At 39.5% G+C, this 14,365-nt stretch overlaps 1 long non-coding RNA gene across 2 annotated transcripts in view; it reads right to left on the minus strand.

Annotated features, from left to right (window-relative positions):
• The window catches only part of LOC130282010 (uncharacterized), a 209,737-nt gene that overhangs the window by 128,409 nt on the left and 66,963 nt on the right, over positions 1-14,365 (minus strand). The window contains exons 2-3 of one of the 2 annotated variants that reach the window (XR_008846208.1): positions 9,046-9,185; positions 3,090-3,390 (exon numbers count right to left, since the gene is read on the minus strand). This is a non-coding gene — a long non-coding RNA (uncharacterized LOC130282010). Of the gene's footprint in view, positions 1-3,089; positions 3,391-9,045; positions 9,186-14,365 lie in introns of those variants that run through there. The other variant, XR_008846209.1, reaches the window with a different exon arrangement.

The following is a 14,365-nucleotide window of genomic DNA, read 5'->3' on the forward strand; positions in this document are numbered from 1 at the left end:
ATTCGCCAATGAAAGTGATGCAATGCGTGGAGAAGGTCAAAATTCCCAGAGCCTCTCTTTGGTAATCTCATTACTAATAGAAGGTATTTGAGTTTTAAAAAGCTATACATTAAAGTGCCTGGAGAGGCTGAGATAATGCTATTTGTAAGGAATTGGAAGGTACATTTATTGTGAGACTTACATGCTCTTATGAGATTTGAGAAGTCTATTCCTTTTTATTACTTTTAATTTGTTTATTGAGATTGTTTCAATTTTATTTGCAAATAGCACTTTTAATCTGATTAAGTATTATACTGAGCGGCCTAGGAAAATAATAAAAAGTTGATTGTCGTTTACTATTCAAAAAATAATTTAGCTTTTTTGTTTTATGAAACATAAACCATGGATAAAATTGATGCTGGGAGCTAGTGGTTACATTAAAGGAGAACTCTAGCAAAATTAACATCCCCTGCTCACAGGATAGGAGGTAAGTAGCTGATCCGACCACTGGAACCCCCCGTGATCTCCTGAATGGGTACTCAGTGAGTAACAAGTGCTGCAGGCAGCATGTGCTCCTTTAATTTCTGTGGGAGTACCGGAAAGACCTGAGTACAGCACGCGGGCATCATCGGCAATCCCATAAAAATTATTGGAGTGTGTGCCATCTACCGGTAGATGACACACACTCCTTATTGAGAGAGCCGGGGTCCGGTCCTGGAGAGTCTCAGCAGTCGGACCCCTGGCGATCAGCTACCTATCCCCTATTCTGTGGAAAGGGAAAAAGTTAATTTTCGCTGGAGTTCTCCTTAAGGGGATCATTTCCAATAGGCGTATACGCAGCGTAATTCACGCTGCGCAAAATCTGCAGAAGCAGTGGGAATTACGCTGCGTATCCCTCTCTCACCATTCACACAGGGCACTCCGGTGGCAGCCCTATGTGGGTAGTGAGTTTCGGAGGCAGAGCCGCACGTCACAGTCAAGCCGTCATACAGCCCGCCTCCAAAACTCACTGCACACATAGGGCTGCTGCCGGAAAGCCCTGTGTGAATGGTGAGCGAGGGATACACAGCGTATTTCCCACTGCATCTGCAGATTTTGCGTAGCGTATACGCCAAGTGGGAACATGCCCTTAATGTGAAGGGCAGTCAATGCCAGTTACACATAAGATGACTGCAAGGGGTCCAAAACATGGAGCAATTGAAATAAGGTATAGGATACCAGTTTCCAAAGTAAGGTGTCTAGAGATAAGCATAATGGTTCAGGCACATATTGATTTCCCTTTGAATTTCCCCCCAAAAATTCTTTTTTTAACTGAATTTTTCCTGGATTTATTTCAGACAAGTTGCATACAGGGGAAGGAGGAACTACTGTTAGAGACAGGAGTCCCTGTTCCTGTGACAGCAATCACGCCCCCTCCCATAGGCTTGCATTGAGGGGCGGAGCGTGACGTCACACGTGGGGCGGAGGCGTGACGTCACACGCGAATACGCTCCGGGGACTGATTACAAACGGGGTGCCGCGTGCATGATCCCGGGGGTCCCCAGCGGCGGGACTCCCGCGATCAGGCGTCTTATTCCCTATCCTTTGGATAGGGGATAAGATGTGTAAGCACCGGAGAACCCCTTTAAACAGTGCTGACATCTCAGCCTGCACACATAGCAATCTCTCAGTTATAAACAAAGGTCTCTCAGTTTAAAGGGGTATTTGGGGGTTAAAACTGTGGTCATGACAGAAGAAAAATTAAAAAAGAAAAGCATTTCCTCTGTAGTATACAGTTGCTACTAAGTACTGGAAGTATTGAGATTTTTTAATAGAAGTAACTTACAAATCTTTTTAACTTTCTGGCACCAGTTGATTTAAAATAAAAAAAGTTTTCCACCGGAGTACCCCATAAGGATTCTGTCATGAGGGTGTTTGGCATATGCCGGTGTGTGGCTTGCCATAGCATTTATCACCACCAGGATACAATCACTGCTCCACCTCCACTCCAGCTGGGCTGGGTTTCCTCCTCTGGCCTCTCGTTTTCGAGCATACAAAATGACTGTTGTCTCGGATTTTTCCCAGCTTGCAATGCGGCCGAGACCTGACTCACTAGTCAGCTGATGACAGGGAGCCTGTCTGCTTCAATGGGTGGAGGGATCGCTTGGTGGGAGAGAGATCAATCTGCAACTAATGCAACAGCTGTAGGCACCCTGATTGAAAAACACAGGTATTTTGTTTCAATGGGTGGGGTGGCTGATGTGTGGGAGGGAGGAAAATGGAATTGTGGGATTTGAAGTCAAAAAAAGAAAAGTCAAACAGGAAATTTCAAGTTCACAAAAAGCTATCCACAGTGTTATGGTAATCTCATGACATAGCCATTTAGCCCCAAGACAAGTGCAGAGCCTTTCTAAGCATGTCCATTACTGTCTGCCAGGTACATATGAAAATCACCTTATGGTGGATAACCCCTTTAATAATATTATATGTTAAAGGGGTACTCTGGTGGAAAACATTTTTTTTTTTTTTTTTAAATCAACTGGTGCCAGAAAGTTAAACAGATTTGTAAATTACTTCTTTAAAAAAATCTTTATCCTTCCAGTACTTTTAAGCAGCTATATGCTACAGAGGAAATTATTATTTATTTATTTTTATTTATCTTTTTTGTCTTGTCCACAGTGCTCTCTGCTGACACCTGATGCCCATATCAGGAACTGTCCAGAGCAGCATAGGTTTGCTATGGGAATTTTCTCCTGCTCTGGACAGTTCCTGATTGGGGCATCAGGTGTCAGCAGAGAGCACTGTGGACAAGGCAAAAAATGTATTCAAAAAGAAACGAATTTCCTCTGTAGCATACAGCTGCTAAAAAGTACAGGAAGGATAAAGATTCTTTAATAGAAGCAATTTACAAATCTGTTTAACTTTCTGCCACCAGTTGATTTTAAAAAAAAATCTGTGTACCCCTTTAATGTTTTAAATAGGAACAATATCTGTTATAAGTAATAAATAACATGAATACACTATAACTAAATAATAGCAATATTGCATATTACATTTAATATTAACATAGTAAACCGCAACCCTACTTTCCCTCATTTCCCTTGCGTCCCTTATTCAACCAATAAAAATCCAGCTCTTCAGTTTCTGGAACCCGTCGGAATGAAGCCATTTTTTTCATTAAGTTTATGGAAATGGCTGTAAATGTATTCATGTTTTTCTAAGGCTAAGATTTCTGTTTGATATTCAATCTTTATTTATTCATCAGCGTAAGTCTATATAATTTCCTGCGATGTCCAAGGTTTATTTGCAATCTCCGCAGTAGTATTTATTTAGGCTAAAAGATGGATCTCAGCGGGAGTTGAGGCATAGCAGCACTTCTGTACTTCTGGTTTCGTACCCCAATCTACAAGTCCCGTTCCGGAGCGTGAAGCTCTTTTGACAGACAGCACGAGAAGAGGAAGAGGAAAAAAAAATTTACATGAAAGAGTAAGTGACAGCTGGGGTCAGACTCTCTCTGTTTAATGACACTGCCAGTTACACATTCTGAATTGTTTAAATATGAGTCTACAGCTTCAACAATCATCATCGCACCAGTTCTACTTTTCATACCCAACAGCCAGGAAAGTGACACGTAATTACACACTTACTGATGGTATCGCCGGTGCCGATAATTAAAACTGCCACCGGAGGATTGCGATTGCTGGTCTACAGCTGGGATGTTGTCAAGAGGTAAAAACTCCAGCAGTTCTTAAAAGCTATCTACTTAAAGGTGGACCACAGGAACCTGTGTTTTAGCATAAGAAAAGGGCTCAACACATCATTCACAATGTCTCACGCAAATGGATAAAATCTATTAACAACGCAAAAGTGAAATAAAACACGTTGGCCTAAGGGTTAAATTGGCTGAGAAGACTCACAATTCAGATGGATGATGTTAGGCCACTATTACCCAGGATATTAAAAAAAAAGCATTGGATTAATGGGACGACTGTCTCTTTTTAGTTACTTATTTATTTATTTTGAGGATTAAAATTTTACTCTAGGTGTCTGTCTCATGGCCTGTTATACCTTTTATAGAATGAGTGGGACAGCCTTGATTGCATACTACAACGTATGAGAATTTACTTTACTCTCTGTAAGGGTCTGACAACTATACAGATAGAGTATCAATGATCTTGTAAGATGTAGCAGAGCTGAGTGATTCTATGTGAAGCATTGCCTGTGGTTCCTCACACTGTTATACAGTGATTCCCAACCACGGTACCTCCAGCTGTTGCAAAACTCTTAGGTAGGTAGGTAGCTAAACCATTAAGTAGCTAGCTAGGTAGACAGCCAGGTAGCTAGGTAGGTACAGTGGAAAAAAAAGTATTTAGTCAGCCATCAATTGTGCAAGTTCTCCCACTTAAAAAGATGAGAGAGGCCTGTAATTTTTAGCATATACCTCAACTATGAGAGACAGAACGAGAAAAAAAATCCAAAAAATCCCGTTGCCTGATTTTTAAAGAATGTATTTGCGATGATGGTGGAAAAAAGTATTCGGTCAATAACAAAAGTTCATCTCAATACTTATATACCCTTTGTTGGCAATGACAGAGGACAAACATTTTCTGTAAGTCTTCACAAGGTTTTCACACACTGTTGCTGGTATTTTGTCCCATTCCTCCATGCAGATCTCCTCTAGAGCAGTGATGTTTTGGGGCTGTCGCTGGGCAACACAGACTTTCAACTCCCTCCAAAGGTTTTCTATGGGGTTGAGATCTGGAGACTGGCTAGGCCACTCCAGGACATTGAAATGCTTCTTACGAAGCCACTCCTTCGTTTCCCAGGCAGTGTGTTTGGGATCATTGTCATGCTGAGAGACCCAGCCACATTTTATCTTTAATGCCCTTGCTGATAGAAGGAGGTTTTCACTCAAAATCTCACAATATATATGGCCTTATTCATTCTTTCCTTTACACAGATCAGTCATCCTGGTCCCTTAGCAGAAAAACAGCCCCAAAGTATGATGTTTCAATCCCCATGCTTCACAGTAGGTATGGTGTTCTTTGGATGCAACTCAGAATTCTTTCTCCTCCAAACATAACAAGTCGAGTTTTTACCAAAAACTTTGTTTTCATCTGACCACATGACATTCTCCCAATACTCTCCTGGATCATCCAAACGCTTTCTAGCAAACTTCAGATGGGCCCGGATATGTACTGGCTGAAGCAGGGGGACATGTCTGGCACTGCATGATTTGAGTCCTTGGGCGCATAGTGTGTTACTGATGGTAGCCATTGTTACTTTGGTCAGAGCTCTCTGCAGGTAATTCACTAGGTCCCCTCATGTGGTTCTGGGATTTTTGCTCACCGCTTTTGGGATCATTTTGACACCACGGGGTGAGATCTTGCGTGGAGCCCCAGATCAAGGGAGATTATCAGTGGTCTTGTATATCTTCCATTTTCTAATAATTGCTCCCACAGTTGATTTCTTCGCACCAAGCTGCTTGCCTATTGCAGATTCAGTCTCCCCAGCTTGGTGCAGGTCTACAGTTTTGTTTCTGGTGTCCTTCGACAGCTCTTTGGTCTTGGCCATAGTGAAGTTTGGAGTGTGACTGTTTGAGGTTGTGGACAAGTGTCTTTTATACTGATAACAAGTTCAAATAGATGCCATTAATACAGGTGGAGGACAGAGGAGACTCTTAAAGAAGAAGTTACAGATCTGCTAGAGTAAAAAATCTTGCTTGTTTGTAGCTGACCAAATACTTATTTTCCAACATAATTTGAAAAAAAAATTCTTTAAAAATCAGACAATGTGATTTTACGGATTTTTTTTTCCCCATTATGTCTCTCGTAGTTGAGGTATACCTATGATGAAAATTACAGGCCTCTCTCATCTTTTTAGTGGGAGAACTTGCACAATTGGTGGCTGACTAAATACTTTTTTGCCCCACTGTAGCTAGCTAGGTAGAAGGCCAAGTAGCTAAGTATGTAAGTAGGTAGGTATGTAAGTAGGTAGCTAGGTAGGTAGGTGACTAGGTAGGTATGTAGGTAGATAGGTAGCAAGATAGGTAGGCATACAGGTAAGTAGGTAGCCAAGAATCTAGGTAGGTAAGTAGGTAGCCAAGTAGATATCTAGGTAAAGAAGTAGGTCACTAGTTAGGTAGCCAGGTAGGTATCTACATAGGTAAGTAGGTATTTCTTTATTTATCCAGGAAGGTAGGTAAATAGATAGATAGGTAGGTAGATAGCTAAGAAAGTAAGTAGCCAGGTAGGTAAGTAGGTAGCCAAATAGCTTGGTAAGTAGGCAGGTAGCTTGGTAGGAAATCAAGTAGTTGAGTAGCTAGCTAGGTAGATAGGTTAATAGTTAGGTAGCCAAATAACTAGATATGTAAGTATGTAGGTGGGTGTGAAAATAGGTAAAAATGGAGTCAGACAGATAGCCAAGTAGATAGGTAGGTAGTCAGCTGCCTCCCCCCCCCCCCCCTATGCCAGGATGAATAAAAAAAATCATACTTAGGCCGGGTCTGCACTGAGTAATTTTTCGCAAAAACGCTGTTAAAAATGCCCATTTTGCCGCATGGCATTTTTTTTTTTGCGAAAAAACGTTGTGGCCAGATGTTAGCTGTAAGTCTATAGGAAACTGCAGAAACCTTGGCGTTTTTTAGTTTGGCGTTTTTTTTATCCTTTTGGCGTTTTTTAGTGATTTTGGTCAAAAACGCTGGATTTCAAAAACGTCTGCTTGCTGAGGGTCTGGCGTTTTTTTCGCAAAAACGTTGCGTTTTTTCCCCCATAGAAGTCTATGGGAGTGAAAAAACACAAAGAAAAACGCAATGTGGGTTTTAACTTTGGCGTTTTTGCAGGCGGTTTTTAATCTTTTTTGGACTTTAGCGATCCAAAAAAGTCAGGGAGATACCTTTTTTATTTAAATTTGATAGGGTAACATAAATAAAATTATTAAAAATATACATTAGTGTTAGAAAAAATTGTATCTAACGCAATGTATATTTTTTTTAATAAAGACATTTTATTTATTTTTGAAACAGTAATTTATGTGGGCGGGCAGAGCACTAAAATGTATCCGACAATTATAAAAATATAGTGTATGTGAGTGTCTTTAACTTTTTTATAAATTTTTAGGTAGTACTACTACTCCCAGCATGGACCACACTGTTCCATGAAAGGAGTAGTAGTACTTTGACTCACTGTCAGATTGCCCCGGCTGTCACATTTGTCAGCCGCGGCGATCCTCCAGTATACTGTATAGGCTGGCCACTCTCCTCTGGTCCCCTGTACTGCCGTATATTTACAAATATTCATATTTCCCGCTGAGATGTGATTGGCGAGAGGGTTCTAGCCAATCACAAATGTCTGGGAAATATGACTATTAGGACATATACGGCAGGGACCTTAGAAGAGCGGCCGACCGGATCTATACTTTAAACAGGATGATCGCAGCTGATGTCTAGAGTGACATCAGCTGTGATCATTTCTACTACTACCCCCAACATGGAGCACACACTGCTCCATGATGGGAGCTGTAGTACCTGCATTAATAGATCACAACAAGCGTCACCTCTGACACCTGTTGCGATCTGTAAAAGTACTACAGCTCCCATCATGGAGCACAGTGTGCTCCATGTTGGGAGTAGTAGTAGAAATGATCACAGCTGATGTCACTCTAGACATCAGCTGCGATCATCCTGTATAAAGTATAGATGCAGCCAGCCGGCCGCTCTTCTAAGGTCCCTGCCGTATATGTCCTAATATTCATATTTCCCAGACATTTGTGATTGGCTAGAACCCTCTGGCCAATCACATATCAGCGGGAAATATGAATATTAGTAAATATACGGCAGTACAGGGGACCAGAGGAGAGCGCCCAGCCTATACAGTATACAGGAGGATCACCGTGGCTGACAAATGTGACAGCCGGGCGATCTGACAGTGAGTCAAAGTACTACTACTCCTATCATGGAACAGTGTGTTCCATGATGGGAGTAGTAGTACTACCTAAAAAATTTAAAAAAAAGTAAAGGTTAAGAAGTAAAAAAAAACACAAATACACTTTATTAAACACATTATTAAAAACATACTTTTTTTTTTACATCCCTACAGCATCCTTTTTTTTTTTGTACCCAACAAAGGGTACCAAAAAAATGCCAAAGTGCAAAAAAAAGCTAAATCCACATAAAGCCTCAAACGCAAGAAAAAACGCTAGAAAAAAAGCCAAGAACGCAGGGCAGTTTTTCTGGAGATTTTTCTGGCGTTTTGTTGGACAAAAAAAAAAACCCTGCAAAAAACTCAGTGGAGACCCAGCCGTACATTTGGCCATCACATTAATCTCCAGAACAGCCTGATTGCACCCTTCTTCCTCCACAGTGAAGGTGCCAATGAGTGATGTCATCACTGTGTTGGTGCGGAGGTCACAGTCGTCTGCCAATGTATAGTCGTCTGTATAGTATAGCTGACATACATCTGTCTGCTGATCTATAATTTACGAGTATGTTGGAGACATTTTATAATACTAAAAATGAATAATGATTTTATTTATTGAGAATTTGCCGGTGATCTCCTTAAATTACATAGACTAATACCAGAAATCTAAAAGATGCAACGGAATCCACTGATCGCTATCCCCTCTCTCCAATGATCAGAAGAGTGTAAAAATGGATATAAATGCAAAACACAGGGCCAGATATTAGTTGAAAGTCAATAGGAAGTTGGGAAATGCAAACCATACTTGGCCCTTTTTCCTTTGACATTTTTTTATCACTCTTCTCCCATATGGAAGACTAAAAACACCATGTGGATTTAGCATTGGCATTTTTTCTGGCAATTTTTTCCCCCCAATTCTTCAATAGAGATCCTTGAGTCACGTAATGAAAGAATCACGTCATGAGTAAATTTTTTGTGGTCAAAAAAACCTAGCTAAACTCAGCTGAGCATACATATTTACTTCAATGAGAAGAGTGAAAAAAGCTAGTGCCCTAGTACTGTGACTTTGTGATGCCATTTGCAAAACCCCAGCCTTTTCTGGACCTCTTTGTAGAATTGTCCCACCAAAACAAGGACTGTTGGGAAGAATGTAGAACAAAGTTCAGCTCACCTCTCCTGTTCAGGTTACCACTGACCACCGAGGAAGAGGGCATTTTGCGTTTTGCGTCTGACTACTGCTTTTACTGTGTGTTATTTCTTCAATAAAGCTGCCATTGATCGAAACGCTGGACCTTCTGCCTTTTCTTCATACTGTTTGGAAGAATGTATTAAAGGGGTAGTCTAGTGGAAAACTTATTTTTTTAAATCAACTTGTTAAACAGATTTCTAAATTACTTCTATTAAAAAATCTTAATCCTTCCAGTACTTATCAGCTGCTGAATACTACAGAGGAAATTATTTTCTTTTTGGAACACAGTGCTCTCTGCTGATATCTATGTCCATTTTAGGAACTGTCCAGAGCAGCATATGTTTGCTATGGGGATTTTCTCCTACTCTGGACAGTTCTTAAAATGGACAGATATGTCAGCAGAGAGCACTGTGCTCGTGATTCAGCAGAGAGCTCTGTGTTCCAAAAAGAACATTTCCTCTGTAGTATCCAGCAGTTAATAAGTACTGGAAGGATTTAGACTTTTTAATGGAAGTAATTTACACATATGTTTAACTTTCTAACACCAGTTGATTTAGAAAATAAAAAGTTTTCCACCGGAGTACACCTTTAAATAGTAGTGCAGTTACCGGGATATTGTTGCCAGGCAATTAAATACAATACAACACATAATACAGACTTGTATGCTATAAACCTGCCTATATAGGTATATATACTCTATCATATACTGTAATTACCACAATTACACCTCTGTGCTGCACTAAGCCATGCTAATTTCTCTGTAAAGGTCTTATGGTTCTGCCGGGAGCTAAGAGGACAGAATTTTCTCAAACTTCTGGGCACTGAATTTTTTTCCACTGGGAACTGTATAAGGAGTCACCTTATATGATCATCTGGTCGAACACATGGTTTCTTCATATAAAACATACATATTAATACATCATTATGTTTATACTTTTCAAGGAATTAAATATTGAGGATATAGAAATAAAGGAACATAGCAGAGTACTTGAGGAGGTTGGAATGTTTTTAGAAACATAAAAAAATGGGCAGCTGGAGCAATCCTTGGGGAGCAATAGAGGACTTCATTTCCTTGTGATGTAAGTAACTGGTTAGGGCTTTGGCAACCTTTTATTTTTAGCATAAGAGGTGTAACTTGAAGCTTTTTTGGCACCAGTGTACCAGAGCCCCTGAACTACAATGGATCATGTGGCATCTTCTTATGTGGCAGAGAAGCCTACTGTTTGTCAAGCAGTCTCTACACTTATGACCATCTTCAACACTAGGCTGAGTTTCCATTTGTTTTTTTTTTTGTTTGTTTTTTTATGCAAGAATGGGAGTATATATATTTTTTTCCGGTAGTAAATAGGGAAATAAGAAATGCCAAACTCAAAGACAGCTATGAAGCGGCCAAGTGGTAGTCACAACTTTCCTCTACTCAGGGCAAGGTTTTACCATTTGCCGCCCTTCCCTTGTGTCCACATAGCTTGTTGGTACCCATCGTGTCCCTCATGACCGATGCTCCAACCTCTATCGATGCCATTTTTTAAAATCTTAGCCCACATTATGAATCACATTTTCTAAAAGTAAGTTTGGATGGACAACCCCTTTGAGGATTAAGTCATTTAGGATTGAGAGTTTGTAGATAACATCTTGTAATAAGCCAAAACAGCACTTCTCCCCGTATCGGTTCCTTTGCATTTGTTTCTGAATATTTTTGCATTGTCTCCTTCTTTCCTGGAGAAGTGATCTCCTATTACGTAAAAAAAAAAAAAAAAAAAAAACTCTGTTTATTTACTTAGAAGTCCATCTTTTTGAACTTCTCAGAAGTCACCGTCTCATATATGGGAAAACATGCTCTTCTCGGACGTTACAAGGCTGAAGCTTTGATGTGTTTCCTGTGGGACTTTTTTTTTTAAAGAAATCCCTCACAGTTGGGACTAGAAACAATGGCACTGCTCCAGCTATCTGTATAAACTATGGGAATGCTAAGTTAAAGTCATCTACATCTTAAGCAGTCCCTTGTTTTCCGCTCTGCACCTTGCAGGACCGTACAAAGCCAAATTATGTTTTGTGAGGCGCGATGGCTTGCAAATACCATGTGCCTCGTGTGACTACTGACTAGATCAGCCTTGGCATATTTGACTGCTAAGTACATATTCCCCCCAGGCCAAAACCGTAATTTACACCAAAAATATGTCATCCACTTTTGCCGCTACCCAGGAATAACAGGCAAGCCGTTCATTGAGATCTTGTCATAAATGTGACAACCGCATACAATCACTAAATGACAATTATCTAAGAGCAAGGTAAATGCCGGTCACAAGTGCAGTCTTCATCCTGTGCATCTGCATATTTCCCGGATCACAACCGCATAGTGACAAGTTCCCTGCATTAACTTCATATATTTCCTGCCAAAAACTGCATGTTCACAATGCCTGCCCTATTCAATGAATAATTTTCTGACTTTTTCATTTATTTAGAATTTTTTTAAATGTTTACTGATATGAAATATTTATATTATACAAAATAAATACATAATATAATATAATAAATATAATAAAGAATATATTTACTTTATTTTACTGCCATTGATAAGTATGGGAGTAAATGTCTCCAACTCTCAATCCTTCTTTGAAGCAAAGAGGATCATGCAGATTATAGTACATAGACAAAATCTATAACCAATCAGAGCACTGGAAATGGAAAAAGCTGAGCAGAGTGTTTTAGCCCAGAGAGTAATAAATAGGCATTTCTAGGGGTAAATTTTATGGTGATCTATTCTTAGGGTACTGAAGATCCTCAATGTCAGATGGGTGAAAGGTCAATACCCCGCTGTAGAGCTGATTGCCAGAGTTCACACATACAGAGAACAGAGCCAGGAGCGGACAGCTCCATACTACATGTAGTGGTTGTGATGGGTCAGTGCAGCTCAGATCCTATTCACTTCAGTGGGTGTCAGCATCCTAACCAATCTGATATTAATTACCTATTTTGAGAATATATCATAAATACATTTAGCCCAGAAAAACCTTTTAGGAAGTTTGAGAAGGTATATTAGAAAGACATGGGTTAGGTCTGAAGCATAAAGACCCAGATAACTTAGGGAATCATTGAATAGTAGAAGTAATTGAATTTGGAAAAAAAATTGTCTGAAAGGCAATGTGATCTTAATGTGCAACTATTCTAGTAATCATTTAGCACCTATCATAGGCTTGTAACCATGCCAAGGGGTATCCTCCACATTTAGTGGAAAGAAGGTTTCACAATCTTAACAGATAGGGGTTCTCTACTGTAAGAGCAGTGAGACTATGGAACTCATGGCCACATGATATTGTTACAGGTAAATCATTAAACATGTTCAAGAGGGGAAAGTTATGGGTACTAGATTTAGGGTTGGGAAGATGGGAAGGAATTTTTCTCCTAGTACAGGGAAGTTGGCTTCTTCTTTCCTCTAGATCAACACTGTAGGGTTATAGATTGGACTTGATGGACTTTTTTTTTTCAACCTTATTAACTATGTGAATATGTGATGTTGATGGTATATTTCTAAATTGAATAGTTAATTGTTTGTGTTCTCTTGGGCCATTAAGTGGGTCTCCACCCTGTAACACTATTTTGTACTTAAATTAAACATTGCCATGCTTATTGATGTCTTAATATATGGGCAGTGAGGGTCTAAGAATATGCAGTTCTTAAAAATGCCTGTTCGTATGGCTGCCTCCACTTTGGTTGTATACTATATCTGTCCTCCCGGCAGGTTATAAGCAGGGAATAACTGGTTCCTATATGACCAGAATTTGTAGGCTTATATGCTAGCCCAAGAGAGGTATATAGTAGAGAAAAAAATTATATATGTATATGTGTGTATATATATATATATATATATATATATATATATATATATATATGTTGTGTACTTGTAGTATAATATTTGAATCTGATGATTCCAGTAGATAGATAAGACAGGATCTTTACAATAGCTAAATTTCAGAGCTCAGCCTCCCCCTCCCCATGCATCTTTTCAATAGTCACAGAACATGTAAGGATTCCAATTCATGTGAATGGGGCAGCTCTTGTCTTATGTTGCCTATGTCCATGGGGCTTGCTACAAACCATATCTCTAAATGCTATTAAAAATTGTTTAAGCAAAATAAAAAACCATAATAGAAAGCAGAAATAGAAAAGAGCATGTTTTAAGTGTACCTCTCATGAGATAAAATAATAATAATAATAATAATAATGTTCCAGGCTTACTCTTTGAGGTGCTGATCCTGGTTTTTATCCTTTTATGGCTCCTAATTCCCTTGTTGCCTACACTGCATGCAGTTCACTGAGGAGTAGGGGGGCATTCTCTCACATCTCATGTGGGAACTTCCTCCTTTACTCCTCAGTGCTGACAACTGGCTGCTCTGTGCACCCAGGCTCTGTGACATGGCCCCTGGCAGATTGACAAGACATGCATCGACATACACAGAGCTCTGCTGGTCCTGACCACACTTCCTGTATTTTGTCAAAGCCGAGACACACAAACAATAGCTGCAGGGACAAGACAGCATTCTGGAAAGCGGAGGGACCCCTAGTGGTATCTAGCTCTAATTAGTAAGAAAAATCTATCCCAGAGATATAATGTCATCAGTCCTGCCCCTGTGTGTCCATCACATGGCAGATTTTAACCCACTGGAAGTAAACAGCAACTAAACATTAATGGTTTCTACTGACTGATTGCAAGCAGAGATATTGATGACCATGGCAAATTAATACAGAAAGTGTATTAGAAAATTGTATAACTTTTCATGACGCAAATAAACTTTATTTGCTAAAACAGTATTATCCCTTTAAAGCCATAAGAGTCAATGTTACATTTTCTAATTATATGTATTCCTCTACCCATTAATAATTATACAAAAATGTCATTGTACCCGAAATGAGTCTACACTCAAGGATATACATACATTGAATGTCACCTGATTTGTGTTTGATTTCGATACGGACTTGTTAAATTGTAATTTATCTCGCTTATGAGTCCATGTGGAACAATGGCAAATAGTCTACTGGAATAGACAGCGCTGAGAACATATGTTCTGGAGACAATGAATAGCCTGAGGAGGAAGCTGACTTGGATTCAATGAATTAATGAAGGAGAAGGTCACCAGATTATTACAGTGGAACTTTTTTAGTTTTCTTATAGTGATTTTTTTTTCACTACTTTGGGTTTGACACATTTTACTGCCTCTCTGTTACAAAGTGTGCCTTCTAATAGGAATAAACATAAAATAGAATATATATTATAAATTATAAAAGGCAGGGCAGGTCCAGATTA

This window comes from Hyla sarda, chromosome 7, assembly GCF_029499605.1.
Source record: "Hyla sarda isolate aHylSar1 chromosome 7, aHylSar1.hap1, whole genome shotgun sequence".
NCBI lineage: Eukaryota > Metazoa > Chordata > Amphibia > Anura > Hylidae > Hyla > Hyla sarda.